Source organism: Miscanthus floridulus, chromosome 5 (genome assembly GCF_019320115.1).
Source record: "Miscanthus floridulus cultivar M001 chromosome 5, ASM1932011v1, whole genome shotgun sequence".
Lineage (NCBI taxonomy): Eukaryota > Viridiplantae > Streptophyta > Magnoliopsida > Poales > Poaceae > Miscanthus > Miscanthus floridulus.
In genome coordinates this window covers 10,712,228-10,731,014 of record NC_089584.1, presented here as the reverse complement: position 1 = coordinate 10,731,014, position 18,787 = coordinate 10,712,228, and the positions used below count along the sequence as shown (strand labels likewise).

Below are 18,787 nucleotides of genomic sequence, written 5' to 3'. Positions count from 1 at the left end.
TGTTATTATTTTTATTTTCTATTTTAGATATATTTAATAGTATTTTCTGTTATGGTGATGTTCACTTGAACTATTTCTCCTATAATATATATAATAAGATTGTTCATAACGAATTGAATAAATCTTGGTCAGATAGATTTGTGTATATGCATTTAGGGCTTATTTGGTTGCTGCCTAGTAGACATCTGGCTACGAGACACCCAAAATCGGGCTCCCGCCACCAGACACCCAAAATCAAGGGCCTAGGCTGCTGCCTGGTCACGCAAGGACGCAGGGTTCCCTGGCCAAGCACCCCTGCATAGACGCATATGTTCCTGTTCGTTTGTACGTAGTGTCCTGGTTTCATCTAACGTCTCTCAGGCTCCGAGTCCAGACAATTACGACATGTTTGCTTACAAACCTTGAGAACTAGAAACATACCATGCGTTTGCTGCGGAAATTACGGATGAATTAAAATAAAATTAGACTAAGTTACTTGTAGGAAGGAATAAACCATTGTAAATTGATAGGAGTGGATGGCATGGCATACTAATGACAACAACTAAATACATGTAATAATGGATTGCTGAGGTGGACTGTTTGCGTGTGGAGATCGAATGGCTATTGGAGTACAGATATAGATATGTCAGCCACCGCACAAACAAGCAACCCTCACCAGGTACACGATTTCGTTGGCCTGGAGTCTGAATCACTGCTTGCATTGGACGGGCAGCTGCCTGACACCTGACAGGCAGCATTCAAACATGCTCTTATTAGCCCCGCAGCATCAGTGAGTCACTGACAAGCAAAAGACTGGGAGTGCAAAAGAGTATGCTTTTCAGATAGTTTAGTACAGCGAGATCGATGATGAGCTTCCTCAAACGAGCTTCACGATGGATTAGTGGTGCATATATAGTACTTTGTACTCCCTAGTTGCCTCTTCCTTCTTGCCTCGTCTTGGCTTAGCAAAAACTACCCGATCGAGCAGCAGTGCATCCTCATTGACCAACGAACATCCAGGAATGCGAATTTGTCGGCGATGCATACATGCAATTCATAGCACGCACCACCTGATCTTCCCGTTTTCCTTTCCCTTTCATTTGTTTTGCTTTTGTGTGTGTGTATATATATATATATTGGCTGTCATCACGTCGTCAGAATCAGTGAAAGCTTCTCATGTCTCCGCCGACGATCCCACCTGCCTTGTCCTCCAGATGACGGGCGCGATCATCATCCATACTGCGTATATACGACAAGTGCAAGCAAGCATTCATTCGTCCTGTCGTCAGTAAGCAGAGCACAGGCGCCCTGTTCGTTTTCTTGAAAAGCCATGACTAAAAACACTGTTCGTTGATTTGTTGTGAGAGAAAAATATCGTTCCTTCGTTGAAATAGTACCGACTCTAACCCAAGCGAACAGGGCCACAGCCATTGCCGCGAACAAGGAGCCAGTTCAGTTTAGGTCACTTACTGTACACGATTGCCGCCAGCCACTCGTTGCCGATACGAACCCACGTGCTCGCCCACCCGACGTCGATCGTCCACCTGCGGCGGCGGGTCGATCATGACATGAGACCATATTCGGGCTTGTTTGGCTCCACACAAATCCACCCTAATCCACGTGGTTTGGGAGGGATCGAGGTGACGTGGATTGGTGTGGATTTATGTACAGCGATTATATTTAGAGTGAGTGAGTCTTAATCTCTTCTCCCTTCTGAAGTTCTGATCGAGCTCACTTACCTCTCCATGGTCTGGCTCGCGTTCCAGCCGACGAAGATCATGGCGAAGTACATGGCGCCCATGGCGAACACCAGGTGGAAGAAGCCGAAGCCGTAGGGGATGTCGTCCTCCTCCGGACTCCCCCTCCGCCTGCTTGAACTGCGAGTTTGTTTGTTCGTTCGTGCCATACGTTTCAGAGCTCAGACTTTCAGGTATGATTGGTTCAGTCTTCAGCTCAAATGAGAGTCGAGAGCACGCACCTGGAGGCACTTGGAGTCGATTCCCGTCGAGAAGGTCGCCGCCACGATGACGATGACGGCGATCACAAAGCTCTGCCAGAGAGATACACACACACCTCTTGTCAGTCACATAGGCGATTCGTTTTCTAGTTTGTAACTGATATTATTTTCTCCTACTATAATGCAAAGGCAGAGCACCTGCCATTTATGCTAAAAAAAAGTTTGTAACTGAACTTTTTGGCTACTTTATTTACCGCGATGTTCACCCAGTCTGCGCTCGTGGCAACTGCCGCCTTCCTATTGCAAACCTCCGTGTGCGGCTCACTGTTGTTTTTAATTTGGAGGAAAAAGAGGTGAATTACGAAAGAAATCGTACTATGAAATGCTCTGATTAATTTCAGATGCAGTCACTATATACACAGGTAGGATTTCGGATCCCATCGATCTCACCTTCTGATCGCTGACCAGCACAGGAACACGACGTAGATCCCCATCAGCCCCGGCGCCAGGTACCCTGCCTTCACCTGTTTCATGGGCAGCAACCGAACAATTCAGATGCAGTTTCAGTATCACAAGATTCAGACTACAATTCCAAGCGCCATTTTCAGCGCATGGATGTATGTATCTGTGTGCGTGTTGCTTGCCTTAGAGCTCGTGGAGACGAAGGTTATGAGCCGCACGAGCACCAGCGTGACGGTGATGAAGAGGATGTTGAGCTTGCAGGACGGGCTGGGCGCGTACCACACGTACATGAGCACGGATCCCCAGCAGGGACCCCACGTACGTGACGATGGACACCACCTGAATCTGCAAGTGGCTGCGTGCATTTCGCAACAGGACGGACGGTGACAGTGCGTCCATGATAGGTACTGTAAAAATGCAAGAGCAGCAGCTGCAGCATGCCTGGGCTGGGCAGCAGCAGGCCAGCAGTGACAGTGAACCTACCATCTCTTCTGGGTGATCTCTGACCGGCACCAGTCGTGGAGCCACATGATGAACCTGGTGACGCTGATGAGCTGGATCACCAGGAACGCCCTGCTTGCGATTTCATTGATTCCGATCGAGGCAAGTTCATTAGGACATGCATGTTCTATCTATGGAAGCGAAACATAATCTGAAATGCTGAGCTGAAGAACACGAAACGTACCCTGCTCCGAAATGCGCCACCTTCCCTGCAGAGATTCAGAGGAACGGAACGGATCGAACGCCAGCATCGTCATCAAGATCAGAAAGCTGTATATATCTGGATGGAAACATACATGATTGACGGGAGTAAGTACTGACCGTAGAGCTGGACGAGCGGCGACGGCGCGAGGAAGGTGACGGCGGTGAGGCCGAGCCAGAGGACGAGCTTGGCCGGCCACCACTCGGAGTGCCACGAGTTGCGGCAGTCGTGCACCTTCCTGGTGTTCACGGTGGACAGGAACATGACGAAGAAGAAGAGGAAGCAGCCGAGGCTGATCCGCAGCACGCCCTCCGCGCCCAGGCAGTAGCGCGCACCCTGGCAGACCTTGAGCCCTGCGCACGCACGAACTCACAAACGACATGGTCAGATCGATCGAGACGACGGCCGCTATATACAGCTTGTCGGTGGCATGCAATGCGCGTGAGTGATGCGCGTGCGTGCACGGGCATGAAGAACAACGGGTGGGTACGCACGCTGGAGCTCTGCGAGCGCGGAGTTGCCGTAGTCGCGGAGGGTCCAGGCGAGGAGGTTGGTGACGAGGAAGATGAGCGCGTACAGGTAGCGCGCCATCATCGGGTTGGGCCCCAGGAAGAGCCCCGCGCAGGCGCAGCAGCACCAGTCCTCCGTGAACCGCGCGCGCCTCCCGTTGCGCTCACCGCCGGACTCCATGTCGTCGGCCACGGCGCCGAGCGTCATCTATACGGCCGCCGATCGAGAACTTAACACCGCCGCCCGCTGCTCTCCTTTCCTTTTCCTGCACATATACAACGACGGGACACAGGGAGAGGTAATCAGGTAAACAAAGATTAATCCAGACAAAAACAAAAGGCACACGCAAGGGGCGTGATGCGTCTGAGCTCGTACTAGTTCGTTACGTACGTCTCGCTCGACTGACATCACATATCCTCGTCGCTGGCGGTCGAAAACGATGTGTTTCTTTGCGCCAAAGCATGGGCATATGTATAGGGAGTAGGGGTGGATTTATCCCGTTGAAAAATCAATGTGGTACTACTATTATGTCGCTATAGAGTTTTTTTAGATTTGACTAAAACTGTTACGAGCCTATTTGAATTGGCATGGCCCCGTTTGAATGTCTACAAAGAGGGTATATACGTATGTAAAGAGGTGAAAGGCATTTGAAAGAAAAGCAGTGCGTGTGACGGGACGACCGGATAACATGAACACATATGCGCAATACCCGAAAAAAATATAAATCAGCAGAGCAGAGAGCTTGGCTTTGGAGTGGGATTACGGTTAAAGAGGCGGGAACGAAAGCTCCGTGGACTGCCGGAGAGGATACACACACGGCTTTTCTGTGACTGTCACACAGTGCGCTTTGGATGTTTGTATGGGGAAAAAATGAAAACAGCAAATTAAAGCGGCAGGCCATTTGGATGATGATTGTGGAATGGAATAAAGCAAAGGAGCCTGAATTCCTTGATGAATGGTAGTAGTAGTGTTGGGGTTGTTTTCTCCCCTTTTTCCTGGCGCAACTATGCATGCAAGTGAAGTTATTCCTGCAGTTTTCATGTAGGTAGCTAGTAAGGGCCGGTTTGGCACGGCTCCCAGCGGTTCCGGCATATCTGATAAACACTGTAGCAGCACTGTAGTAAAAGACGGTTTTCTCTCTCCTCCCCTTCCCTCTCCCTGACATCGGCGTTGTTCATCGAAGCCGGAGAAGCCAGCTTTCCTGGCTTTTCCCCGCACGCTACAGTGTTTTGCTACAGTGAGACAGAGAAGTGGGAGGGAGAAAAACGACTTTTTTGCTACAGTGTTGCTACAGGTTTTTGTCAGGCAAGCCAGAGCCGCTGCGAGCCGTGCCAAACGGGCCCTAAATTTTGTTTTTGGTAGCTGGTACGTTGCGTAAAGTCTGTAATGATCTAGTCTAGTACTTAAAGTAGGTATTAATCAGTTCTTCGTGTGATGCTAAAAAAAAACACTTCTCCGTGTGAACTTTTTTTTTCTTGTTGCATTTTTACTAACTACTGTTAATCATAATTCACCAACCGAAACAAAAGTCACACAGCTCCGCCCTCAGCTTTTGTACGAGAAACTGAGCGCAGGAGAGGAGGTCATGTCATATTTTTGGGCAGTAGTAGTCAGCGCACATATCCGACTGCATGCTTTTTCCTTTTCTCTGTAGAGCATATCCTGATCTTGGATTGTTGGCAAAAAGGAACATGGCTTACTCCCTACGTACAAAATTCAGTTAATCGTCTAATCAATAGCAACTACGTACGTACGGACGTTTGCAACCAACAGATACAACGTGCGTGCGTGTTTCCTAAACTTGCAAGAAACCCGGTCGAATAACACAAGGATCGTCCATCTATTTCAGAGAAATGCTACTGACGATGATTCAGTTCATCTCTTTGTCCTAACGAAAAGGAACCATCAAGGAAGAACAAGCACAGCTGATGCTGATCGAATTCAACACACACCTTAAAGGTAGAGCCGGCCAGCAGGTCGATCGATCGTCGTCACCGCATTTCCATCCGGTTCATGATCCGGAAATCCGATTGCTTGCTCGATGCAGCTGCAAGAAACAACAAGAGTCGCCCGGCGGGGGCAAGAAAGCAAGGTTAATTACGACTCAAGCAACACATCTATGATATGATGCGGCGTGCCGGCGCGTGTGGGTTGCACCCCCGACCACGGAAAGCGAAGAGCCTAGAGAAATGATAGCGCGCCGGCCGCGCTTGCGTACACCGCAATAACGACGGAGCCGACAAGCAAGGGAGCAGGCGGTTATTGGGGTCGTAATCGTAACACACAAGCTCGCAGGAAGAAGAAGCAGATCGATCATGAAGCAACGACGACGACGACGACGACTCACCTGATGATGATGTGCCAGCAATGGACAAGCCCCGGCCTGGCAGTAGATAGCTAGCTAGCTAGCTAGTCTACCTGGAGGCGCGGGCGTCCACTGCGGCCACCGTACGTCGCTGTGCGTAACTTCCAGTGGCCGGCCTTCACCGAGGAGGGAGGAGGAGGAGGGGCTGCTGGATGCGGCGAGAGAGGTGGTGGATGTGGGAGCGAGGAGAGCGAATAAGGTAGGGGAGGAAGAGGCGGTGGTGGTGGTGGCGGCGGCGGCGGTGGCTCCTTTGTTCCGCGCCGCAAGCGAGCGCGAGCGTGGCGCCGGTCCGGCGCGCCGTCGTGTGCTGCTGCGTATCACAAACCAGATTCTCAGAAGGCCCTGTACTAGCGAGCCTCCTTGTGCGGTGCGATGCTGCGGTCTGCGGTATGCGGTGCGGCGGGGCGGTCTCTGTCTGGGCTGGGCATCTGCATCTCCCGCGGCTTTAAGCCGCGCACCCGTTGCTGTAGTAGGCTGTAGCGCATCCTTTGAGTGGAGCGAGTGAAATCAATCCTGGTGTGCCTGACCAAGTGTTGGGTTCCAAACTTCCACTGTCTTAATTTCCGTTACGTTACATGTGGCTCCCGCCGGCCGGCCGCCTGTGAATACCGAACAGTCGGAACGAATTTTATTTTGTTTGGCTTCAAGGCAGCCATGTCGTAGTTTGGGTCGTTGGGAGAGAGATTTCTGGAGTTCCGGTACTGGACAAGGTTACAGTACAAGTACATCAGTAAACTTGGAGTTTTGTTGTCCCAGACACAAAAGAAAAAAACCTCGCGGGCGACAGAGTTCGGAATCTTTTGTAGTAGCTGCATCATTTTCTGATGGCTTTCAGTTTGGACGCGGATCTTTTTCTGCTCCGTCGGTGACGACCAGTCGAGTCGAGCACCGACCGACCGCGCTCTGGGTTCTCGATCTGCTACGTACCGAGCGCGCACCGCACCGCACCAACGCCTCTCCACCCATCGCTCGCGCAGCCTTTCGCCGCTGCCTGTCCCTACGTGCTCGGTTTAACTACCTCCCTGCTGGCCGCTGCTACACTGCTACTATCTACTGCCCTTGAGCCTGGCCACGGGTTGGCATTGTGGCGTGCCGGCCGGCAGGTGGTGCTCCACTGCACTGTCCACTCGCTCATCATCACACGGATCCGCGTCCGGCGCAGCAGATCGAGAACGAGACGGGCGACGTGCGTCGCTGGTGCACAGTGGATGTGGATGTGGATGCGGATGCATGCATGCAGATGCAGATGCGGGGCCCGTTTGGTTTAACCAAAACAGGGTCCGTTTGGTTTAACCAAAACAGCCTCAGTTATGGCTTCACTTATATAGCAGATTCAATTGAATCAGTTTTTTAGACCGTTTGGCAAAACAGTTTCGCCTGCTAATCTAAAATGACAAAATATCCATAATACCCCTCTTTTATTTTCTTTTCTTTTCTTTTCTTTTTCTATTTTCTATTTTCTTTTCTTTTCTTTTCCAACGTTGTTATCTGGTCCCTCACACCGTCGTAGCCGTACGCAGTCCCGCCGTATCCGCATGACCGCATCTCCTTCAACCTTATCTCCGCATCACGCGGCCGCACTCTCCTTCCCAATATCCATCGCCGCCGCCAGGAAGTGCGTTGCGGCTCGTCTGGTCTCTGCCGGCGCCCCTTCCTCTTCCTCCTCCCCCAGTTGTGCCGGCCACCGCGCCCCTTTCCTCCTCGCCGCGTGGTCGTGCTCCACGCCTCCACCTTGTCGTCGCTCTAACACCCAAGCGAGCGCGTGACCGGCGTGCCTCCATACAGCCGCACGCCCTCGGACAACCGTGCCCGCGCAGCCCAGCCCAGCGGATCCTTCTCGATGCCCGGTGGTTGCACCGGCGACAATGCCCGTCTTCCCCACGCACGCCGAGGGCAAACTCGCCCAGGGTCCACACATTTGACAGGGAGCCGAGGGAAGTTTGATTTTTTGGCTCCATCTCCCATCTTCGCTCTGTCTCGGCACAATTTTCGGGACTTCTCCTATGGAGCTGATGTCCTCACACTCGTTTGGCAGCAGGAGTCGTAAAACAGCTCACGGAGCACGTCTGGGAGCGCTACCAAACGGCCCCACAGTTGCAGACCATGGGAAGGAAAGGAAAGGACAACCGTGTCAGGGAGGCTTGCTTGGGCACGGGGCATGTTAGGCTGGCGCCGCGCGGTGGGGCGTCCACCAACTCAGGCCTCGTTTACTTTCTTCTCCTAAACTTTACCTCATATCCCATCGAATATTTAGACACATGCATAAAGTATTAAATATAGACTAAAAATAACTAATTACATAGTTTACGACTAATTTGCGAGATGAATCTTTTAAGCCTAATTAGCCCATGATTTAACAATGTGGCTCTACAGTAACATATATGCTAATGATGGATTAATTATGCTTAATAAATTTGTCTCGCATATTACTGGCGGATTCTATAATTTATTTTTTATTAGTATCCGGACAAACGCTAGATGTGACGCCCTAGAACCTTACGCTGGATTTAAACAAGCCCTTACACCAAAACGGCAAAGCCAGCACGAGCGGCAGCGTCAGGCGTTGCCAGGCCGGGGGTCTCCTCCGTCCTCAGTGGACAACAGTGGCCGATCCGATCCATCATCGGCAGGCAGCGCGCGGCGGGCTCGATCGGCTTCATGTCAGCCACAACTCGCTCGCAGATCTTTTCTCCCGATCGATCATGGCGTACTACTCCGATCCTACGCTACGCACAAAAAAAACCTTCTCCTGTTTGTTTGTACGTCTGCTACGTGCAACGTGCGTGTGTAAAAATAGCAGGCCGTCTGTGTTCAGAAATATACACAGTAGAGATATATGGTGTGCCCTTTGAAGTCTGAAGAGCAGGGAGACTTTTATGCGTGGCGTGTGTTGAGACATTTCATCGGCGGAAACATACATGTACGTGAGTACAAACAAACTCGCGCGCCTGTCTTTGTCCTTTGGATACGAGCACCACAATTTAAATTAAAAGATAAGTGCAAGCGGTGAACGATGGACGCGACAAGTGTCCAATGCAAAACAAACGAACCGCCTCCATGAGAATTCGAACCGTAGTTCGACCATTTTTCAGAATCTAGTACGTGAAGCTCCACGTACGAATGCATGGTCCAAAAAGATCGATTGGATGCATGATCCTTCAGCTCCGGCCTGCCTATTCCACGGTAGTGTGCACGTATCAAGTGTCACGGAGGATGCGTGACACACCAAGGAGAATATATATGGTCCAGTTCTAGAGCATATAGGGTACGCTCTCGACTCTCGACCGATTCGAATTACGTGGTGCATATGGATATATGCCTCAGCACGCAGCGTTGTGGCTCATCTCTCTGTGCGTGTCGACGAATTACCCATCACAACAAACAGAGGGCCACTGTCCCAGCAACCAGAGGATCAGATACTGTACTACCTCTACTCTCTCTCTCCCTGCTTCATAGGCATCCACCACAGAGGGCGTACTATGTCTATGGGCTATGGCATATTGGCACGGACGAGTTGAGGCACCAGGTGCGCCAGCCAGCCAGCCAATGCAACTTGACCCCTCTAGCTAGGTAGCTTAGCCTGCATATATGAACCAAGCTACAGATAGATAGATAGATAGATAGATAGACCTGTACGAGAATATGCGGTCTGTTCGTTTGGTCGTAAATGATTATGGTTTATAAGCTAGAGCAATATTTTTCTCTTACACCAAACCAGCCAGCAGTAATAATTCACAATCGTTTCAGCCGAAACGAACAGGCTGATGGTGGTGCCACTTACTACTGCTACTGAGTTACAGTGCTCACGCACCAATGCAAGTGTGCATGCACATGATGCACGCACGCGCAGGCACGAATTGAAGCAATGAAGAATCCTCATATATGCTGGTCTGTGAGCAAGCAAGCAACGACGACACGGGAATCGATCACTTGCAAGGAAGTGCATTTGTTTACCAAGTATAATTATATTACATTTATATATATATATATATATATATATATATATATATATATATATATCGCCGATGCGGCAACATATACGGTGGCGATGGTGGTGACGTGCACTTTTCGACGACCACGTATGTTGCTCCATCGATCATCATGACCTCTGTACGTACGTGTGCAACACGGCAAAGGAGTGTGTGTAGTGTAGCTCTAGTTGTTGTGCCATGATCACGGGCGCAAATGCTTGGTGGTTTACTAGCGTAAGAGTACTTGTTAGGCTTTGGTCCCTTTGTTTACAAGGGAAATAATCATATATAACCCCTTTATTATTTCGGTAATGCTCAGGGTCGTCCGTCCGATCGGACGCCACTTCCTGGGCCTGCACGTGCTACCGGACCAGCAAGCCTGCCTCCTCCTCCGTATGCCTCCTCCATCTCTCTCAAAAATATCTTCATGCTCGCTCGCCCATCGCACGCTTCACAGCGTCGTGCAGACGTCAGCCCGGCCCACTCCACATTCGCCGTAGCGACCATCTCCTCCCCATGCGCCCTCATCCTGCACTGCTCACTCCTCGCTCCTGCTCGTCGCGTGCCCCACCCGTCGCGCGCCCACCCACCTCTGCGGGTGCTGGTGGTGCCGTCGCGCGTCTCAGTCCAGTCCCCACCAATCCAAGGGCACCTACAAGCACGGCCCATGATGATGGTGCTCACGCGTTACCGCTCAGCGTCGGCTCCCACTCCGAGGCCAGAATCAACCAGCCCTGGCCTCTCCCTCTCCCTATGTGTAACTGTATGTTACAAGTGTTTCAGATGTTATAAGAGGTATATTACAAATGTTTTATATGGATGTTGTAAAAGTAAATCAGGATATTGCATATGTTGCAAGTGTTTCAGAGGCCTGTTGCAAGCGTTTGTTCAAAATGTTTCATCTATTTTAGATGTATGTTGCAAGTATTTTTTATTTGGATGTTGCACAAGTTTCACATATATGTTGCAAGAGTATCTTCGAAATGTTTCAACTATTTCAGTCTTATGTTGCAATAAGTATTTTCATGTTGCAAGTTGCAAGTATTTTATCTGGATATTGCATATGTTTCACACACATGTTTAAAAGGTCCTAATGGCTACAGAGGAGGTGAATAGCCTATAAAAATTTCTACAACAATACTTAAGCCAAGTGGTTAGATAATTATGAAGCGAAGCGAGTGTTGCGCTATCCAACTCAAAATTGCAAGCCTCCTGTCCATAATTCTAGTTATTTATGATCTCTATATCACACAAGAGGCTAAGTCACTATCACTAAGTTAGTGAGCTCTCAAAGACAAACTAAAGAGCCTCACTAACCACTAGACAAGACACAAGCTAGCTCTCAAAACTAAATACACTAAAGAGCTTAGCTACACTAGAAATATAAATATAAGAGAGGTAGTGAAGTTATACCGCCGTGGCAAGAGATGATCATTCAATTACAATGAATACCAAATAAATTCCTCGGAGACAAGATGATGATATAAGATTTTTCACCGAGGTTCACTTGCTTGCCATAAGTTAGTCCTCGTTGTGGTGATTTACTCACTTGGAGGTTCACGCGCTTATAGACATCACATGCCTAACCCACAATCGAATGCCGCACAACTAACACAAGATGAGGATCACACAAGCCACGAGCAATCTACTAGAGTACCTTTTGGCTCTCCACAAGGAAAAGATCAAAAACCCCTCACAATCACCATGATCGGAGCCGGAGACAAGCACCTTTCTCCGCTCGACGATCCTTGCTGCACGAAGCCGTCTAGGTGGCGGCAACCACCAAGAGAAACAATCGAAACACATAGCGAAACACAATCGCCAAGTGCCTCTAGATGCAATCACTCAAGCAATGCACTTGGATTCACTCCCAATCTCATGTGAAGTTAGACGAAAACCAACAGAGGATCTGGACAAGGATTTTGACCCAAATGAGAAGGTAGGGATAAAGCTTTAGTTTGCAAATTTTGCTAATGCTTTGATCATGTTACAATTACTAACACATTGACCTCTCGTATATATAGGCCCCTCCTGAGACTCAAAAAAGACGATGTCGATGTCCGCAACATCTCACCGGACAAGACATAGCAGAGGAAGGGATATTAGAGGCAACATCCATAGAGTTGGACATTGCCGCCTCTACTCCACAACCCCAAGCCATGGCCACGAACACAAGTACCAAGCCAAAGAGGAAACAGGGGGACAGAAGAAACAATCAATATCAAGATAAGGCATGCTATGTGATCATAGAGGTCGGGCCAACAGGGGAGATCCGTAAACCAAAGCATCTTAGAGGATGATTCCGTAATACGATTGGGGCCCTAGTAAGAGATCAGTTGAACCCAGCTATCATCAGCCAGAAAAAATACTAGAGGAGACAAATAAAGATATATGGGAGAAGTTCCTTATGGTCAATTTTTGGTTTCTAGAGGAAAGCCATCAACTGGCAAAACATCAAGCTCTGAAGATAATGGGAGAGTCATTCCAACGTTGGAAGACGGATCTCAATAAGAACTATATCTAAAAGGGGTTAACTCACTTCAACGAGTTCGGCCACAACTCTGAGTCAATGGGCGGACCTTGTTGCTCAGAAGACTTTGTCGAAAGCATTGGCCCTCAGTGCCCGTAACACTGAGCTAGCAAAGAAGAACCAACACCACCACCGTCTAGGTCCCGGTGGCTACTATGGCAAGGAAGAGCAGTTTAGGAAGATGGAGGAAGAGGCCACCGCATCTAGGTCATTCAACTTGAGTGGGTTGAAGGTATGCTCTAGGAACTAGATCCTTGGGAGGAGTCCTAGTACAGAAGCATCCAATGGGCTTAAGTTTAATAACCCAGGGATAGAACAGGTAGTATCAAAGATACTGAAATATGCTGAAGACAAGAAGAAGGGGTCATTCAAGCCTTCTAGAGAGAGGGATGAGTTTAGCCTTGCCTTGGGAAACCCCGAGCACATAGGTCGCACCAAGGGGCTAGGCAAAAGAATGACATGGAAGCATGGATTCAAAGAGGACCAACACATGTACAAGAAACATGGCAGAGACCGAGAGTCTAATCGTGAGCTCACTGTGAAGGCTCTAGTTGTGAAGGCACTAGAGGAACAAGGACTGTCTTTGGAGCCAATGACAGTAATAGCGTCGCCGGGAGAACTGGCATTAGTTGGCAGCCCTCCGAATGTTTCTAGCAGCCAAGGTTTCACTACGGCCACAACCCCTATCGATCGCTTATGGGACCAACTAGTTGCACCTTGGTGGTTCTCATCGGCAGACAAAACACGATGATGGAAGTGGCAAAGGGTGTGGCACATCCTCCTAGCGGCTTGCATCACAATAATAAAATCCCATCATACTATGCTAGGGTCAAGGTGTATTCCATGAAGCCTGAGTTCATGCAGTGGAAGATAGACCACCTAACTCCTGAGGGACTAACGTTACTCAGAGAAGTAATGAACCAGTTCATCCTACAGCACAAACGGGACATTGTATTGACTACTTCTTCGTCGCTTGTTTAACATTTGGAGGGGCTTTTCGAGAAGGGGGAGATACTTTCACCGTCTCATGACCACCACTTGCCTGAGATGCCACAGTCGTCCCCGCCTCCTAGCGAGCATGTGCATGAGATGCCACAGTGAAAATGCATTTGCCCCCTATGTGGGTGTTGGTGTATTGATGACATCCAAATTAGGGACTAATGTAATCTTAATGAGATATATCGCGGCAATTAGTCCCATGAAAGATTTAAAGAGTTGATAGAGATAAAATGGTATCCTACAAATTCTTGAAGTTGAAAAGGTAGACGAACTCAAAGCGCTCTCCAAAGTTTATATTTTATGCTTTTGAGTTTAGGTATGTCATACTATAAAGAGGGATGCAAATTTAGGTGATTTGAGGAACATAGAGTGCTCAAGTATATAAATAAAATATAAAGAGAGACACTCTAGCACTTCACAAGCACGTAGAATAAGTTTCGAAGACTTTTGGTGTCAGAAGTCCCGACCAAAGTCGGAACTCCCAACTGTCGGAAGTCTCGACTCAGGTCGAAAGTCCTGATGCCCAGTCACTCAGCCTACGTGGTGACTATGGCCGTTGGAAGTCTCAACATGAGTCAGAACTCCCAACCGTCAAAACTCCTGACTTAGGTCGGAAGTCCCAACACCTGGCCACCTGGTTGCCCTGCAGACTGTGCGTGTCGGAAGTCCTGACGTACGCTGAGAGTTTCGATGTTGACTTGCTCGTGCGGACTCTGACCTAGCTATGAACAATGTTTTCTTAATAGGTTAGAAGTCCCAAGATCTACGTCAGGACTTTTAACATAGATCTGAACGGTTAGATTTCTACTGAGTATAAATTGCCTTTTCCTATCTTCTAACTGTCACTTACTCATTCATTACTCACCAACCTTCATCCAAAACTGCTCCCAAGCATTCAAGACTCCCCTCTCCTCTCCCCTTTGCTCCAATCTTCGATTCTCCTAGGGTTTTGAGTGAAAGGAGAGTGGATTGAGTGAGATCATCACTTTAGCAAGCTTGAGCACTCGATTTCTTTATCAAGCCAGTTGGATTTACATCTATTACTCTTGGGGCTTTGCCCCTAGCTGGCTAGGCGTTGTCCAAGAGCTTCCATATTGTGGAAGAGCCTTGAGAAGTTTGTATTACCCTCGATTTCTTAGTGGAAACCATGAGTGACATTTGTGGTTGCTTTGAGAGAGGCAAGGATGTGAAAGAGGCTCTGACATTTGTGGTCACCTCAACAACGAGGACATAGGAGTTCCTTTGTGGGGTTGTTGAACCTTGGGATAAATCCTTGTGTCCCACGTGCTTATTGTTGTTGAGACTTATGCTATCACTTTTGTTCTTGTGTGTCTTTTCCTCCCCTAAGATTTTCTTAGGGTTTTGACTCAATCTACGGAGTGGTGACCTTTCAGCATCAAAGGAGCAACCCCAACGCATTACCTTACCACTAGAAAGTGGGGTTGTAAGTTATCGAAGTCACAAATTCATTTTAGCACTTATAGTACATTCCTTGTAGGCGTGAGGACTTCTGATAGTTTGCGCTGGAACTTCTGACTACGTCAGGAGTTCCAACCCAAATTGTCTGGACTTCTGACAATTGCAGACAAATGACTTTGAGTTTTGTGTAGAATTTTTTAGATAAGCCTATTCACCCCCCTCTAGTTATTGTTTAGATCCTTTCAATTGATATCAGAGCAAGGTCTTCTTTTAGCGCTTCACCACGTGAGAAGAAACAATGTTGGAGTCCAACAAGACACAAGCCAATGCCGCCGAGATGGCCAAGAAGATAGCTGAAGAGTTGATGTCTGCTCAAGTCAAGTTTTTCTAAGATGAAATGAAGAAGATGCAAGATGAGATGAGCAAGATGAAGAAAAATTAAGCAAGAAGGTTGATGATGCAATAAGTGGCAAGAATTATGCAACAAGTGGCAAGAATGAAACAAACAAAGATGCCGCTAGTGATGTTGGAACCGGTGAGCATGCTCATGGAAAAGGAATATATTCAAACATAAACTTTGACTATGGACAACTCATCAAAGGTTCACATCTACATACTCGTTTCATCAACATTGGCAAGCCACCTCACTTTGATGGAACAAGATACACCGATTGGTCTTATAATATGAAGATGCATCTCATTGCCGCAAGACTTTGGGAAGTTGTGGATATTGATGTGATGATTTCTACCGATGAAGATAGAGAGATAACTCTAGAAGAAGTGCACAATTTCCATCAAAATGCACAAGTCATAGCATTGCTTGTGTCAAAGCCTAGGTCCAGATGACTTTAAAAAGGTGAATGGAATGGAAAGTGTAAAGCAAATTTGAGATACTTTGAAAGTGTCATTTAAAGGAGATAAGAGTGTGAGAAAAGGCAACATTGAGTTACTTCATGGTGAATTAGAAAGATTTATGTTCTTGTAAAATGAAACAACACAATACATGTTTGATAGGCTTATGGCATTGCTCAACTGCATAAGAGCTCTTGAAAGCACCGAATGGGATGACAACAAGGTTGCTAAAAAGATGTTGAGAACCTATAGAGCCAAGAACAACATGCTAGCATCTGTGATCATGGAAAGGCATGTTATGATGAGATGATACCCCAAGAAGTTCTTTCAAAGCTCAAGCATCATGAGTGTCTAGATGAAGATGCAAACAATGCTCACAATAAAAATCCTAATGAATGGGATACAACAAGAATGCAGCCCTAAAGGCAACTCAAGCTCATTAAGGCAAATCTTCTAGTCAAGAGAAGGCTCTTCTCTAACCTCATCGATAATGACTACTACACTCTAACTTACCTCATGGCTAAGGGAGAGAAGGTACATGTCTCATTCGATCCCTCTAGTGATGAGTATGATAGTTGTGATGAGAACATAGAAGAACTTGAAATAACCATGATAAAGAAATTTGGTAAAAAGGCCAACACTAAAATAAAAATGCTAATGAAGAAATTAGAGAAGAGGGATAGATGCTTGGAGATGCAAGGAGACATAATCACTCAAGAGAGAGACAAGAACCTTGCACTTGAAGCATCTAGCGCTGAGGAAAAGATGAAGGTTGAAAAGTTAATCATTGAATTATCTTTAGCTAATGACTCAATTGGGAAATTGACTAAGGAACATTCCTCGATTAATGATCTAGTAGCTAGCCTTAAGAGTGAGAAGAGTATAGCTCAAGAAAGCCTCACAAGCTTAGAAGAAAAATACCAAAATCTTGAGCTAAACTATAGTACTCTTTGGGCTAGCACTTCAACTTTTTCTAAGGCAACCGAAGACTCTAATGTCTCCACTAGTAATGGTTGTATAAGATGCTATAAAATTGATGTAAATGCATATGCAACTAACCTTGTTGAGCTAGAGAAGAAAGACAAGGAGATTCATTGGTTGAAGATGATCTTGAAGAATCAGTGCAAGTGTCAAGAGCAACCCAACAAGACTATATACAAGACATCAAGGCACCCATCAATCAAGGAAGGCATTGGCTACAATAGGTATGATGGAAAGACCAATGGAAAGAACATGATCAATGGTGTGCCTTGTGTGAAGTTCAGCAAGGGCGTTACTCTTGATGAGCTTATATGCAAGGCCAACAACAAGGTCTACATTCACAAGATTCAGCCTACAAGTAACAAGACAATCAAGACAAAGCAATCTGAGCCCCCAAGCCACAAGCACCACTTCCATGGTGATATGCTAGTGATTACATGTGTTGTTGGGGCAAGGATGGCAAGATTGTGGTGAAGTATGTTGGTGCCCAAAAGAGAAAGGAGATTATGAGGAGTGTTTGGGTACCCAAGTTTTATGTGACTAACCTCCTAGGACCCAAATCCTTTTGGGTACCTAAAACAAAAGCTTGATTTATCTTTGTAGGAATATTCCTCCGGTAAAACAAGTTGGGTGGTGAATACTAGATGCAGCAATCATATGACTGGAGAGAAGGACATGTTCATGTCATTTCAACCTACTCATGACCAAAGTGGAAACATTGTGTTTGGTGACAATGGAAAAGGAGAAGTTCTCGGTTTGGGTAAAATTGCTATCTCAAATGATAATTCTATTTCCAATGTTTTACTTATGAATTCATTGAGATACAATTTGTTGTCCATTTCGTAACTTTGTGAGATGGGCTACAATTGTCTCTTTACGGATAAGGATGTGGAAGTCTATAGAAGGGAGGATTCCTCTATTGCATTTACGGGTCATTTAAAAGGAAAACTCTATCTAGTTGATTTCACATCAGATAGAGTAAATCTTGAGACTTGTTTAATGGCAAAATCTAGCATGCGTTGGTTATGGCATCATCGACTTGCCTATGTTGGGATGAGGAACTTAGCCAAACTTCAAAAGGGTGAATACATCCTTGAACTAACAAATATTTGTTTTGAGAAAGATATGATTTGTAGCGCCTACCAAGCGGGAAAACAAGTTGGAGCTAAACATACCGTCAAGAATGTTGTAACTACCGAAAGGCCATTGGAGTTGCTTCACATGGACATATTTGGACCCGTCACTTATATAAGCATTGGTGGTAACAAATATGGTTTCATAATTGTTGATGATTACTCTCATTTCACTTGGGTATTCTTTTTGCGTCACAGAGTGAAGTACATGGCATCTTCAAGAAGTTTGCAAAAAGAGACCAAAATGAGTTTGATGTCAAGATCAAGAGAGTTAGAAGTGACAATAGGACAAAATTCAAGAACACCAACATTGATGAGTTCCTTGATGAGGAAGGAATCAAGCATGAGTTTTTAGTTCCATACACTCCACAACAAAATAGTGTTGTGGAGAGGAAGAACCAAACACTCATAGAGGCCACAAGAGCAATGTTGGATGAGTACAAGACTTCGGTCAACTATTTGGTGAAAGCGGTCCACATGGCGTGTCATGCTATCAACCACTTATATCTTCACAACAAAAGAGAAAAGACCACCTATGAACTTCTAACCGGTAAAAAGCCTAAGGTGCACTACTCTAGAGTTTTTGGATCCAAGTGTTTCATACTTAACAAGAAATCCAAAAGCTCGAAGTTTGCACCAAAGGCTAATGAAGGTTTCATACTTGGTTATGGTACTAATGAACATGGATATCGTGTTTTTAATAAAACCACCAGTTTGATTGAAATTGCGGTAGACGTGACTTTTGATGAACCGACGGCTCTCAAAAGGAGCAAGCCATTGTTGAGATTGTAGGTAGTGAAGAAGCTCCACACAAAGCAATCAAGAAGCTTGTCATTGGTGAAGTAAAGTCTGTCGAAGACGAAGATGAAGACCATGTTGTGCATGTTGATCTTGATACAACCATTCATCATGTTTCATCCAATGAA

At 46.8% G+C, this 18,787-nt stretch overlaps 1 pseudogene; it reads right to left on the bottom strand.

Annotated features, from left to right (window-relative positions):
* Window positions 1–799: 799 nt before the first annotated feature.
* LOC136451506 (uncharacterized) lies at window positions 800–6,377 on the bottom strand (annotated as a pseudogene).
* Between the last annotated feature and the right edge of the window lie 12,410 nt (window positions 6,378–18,787).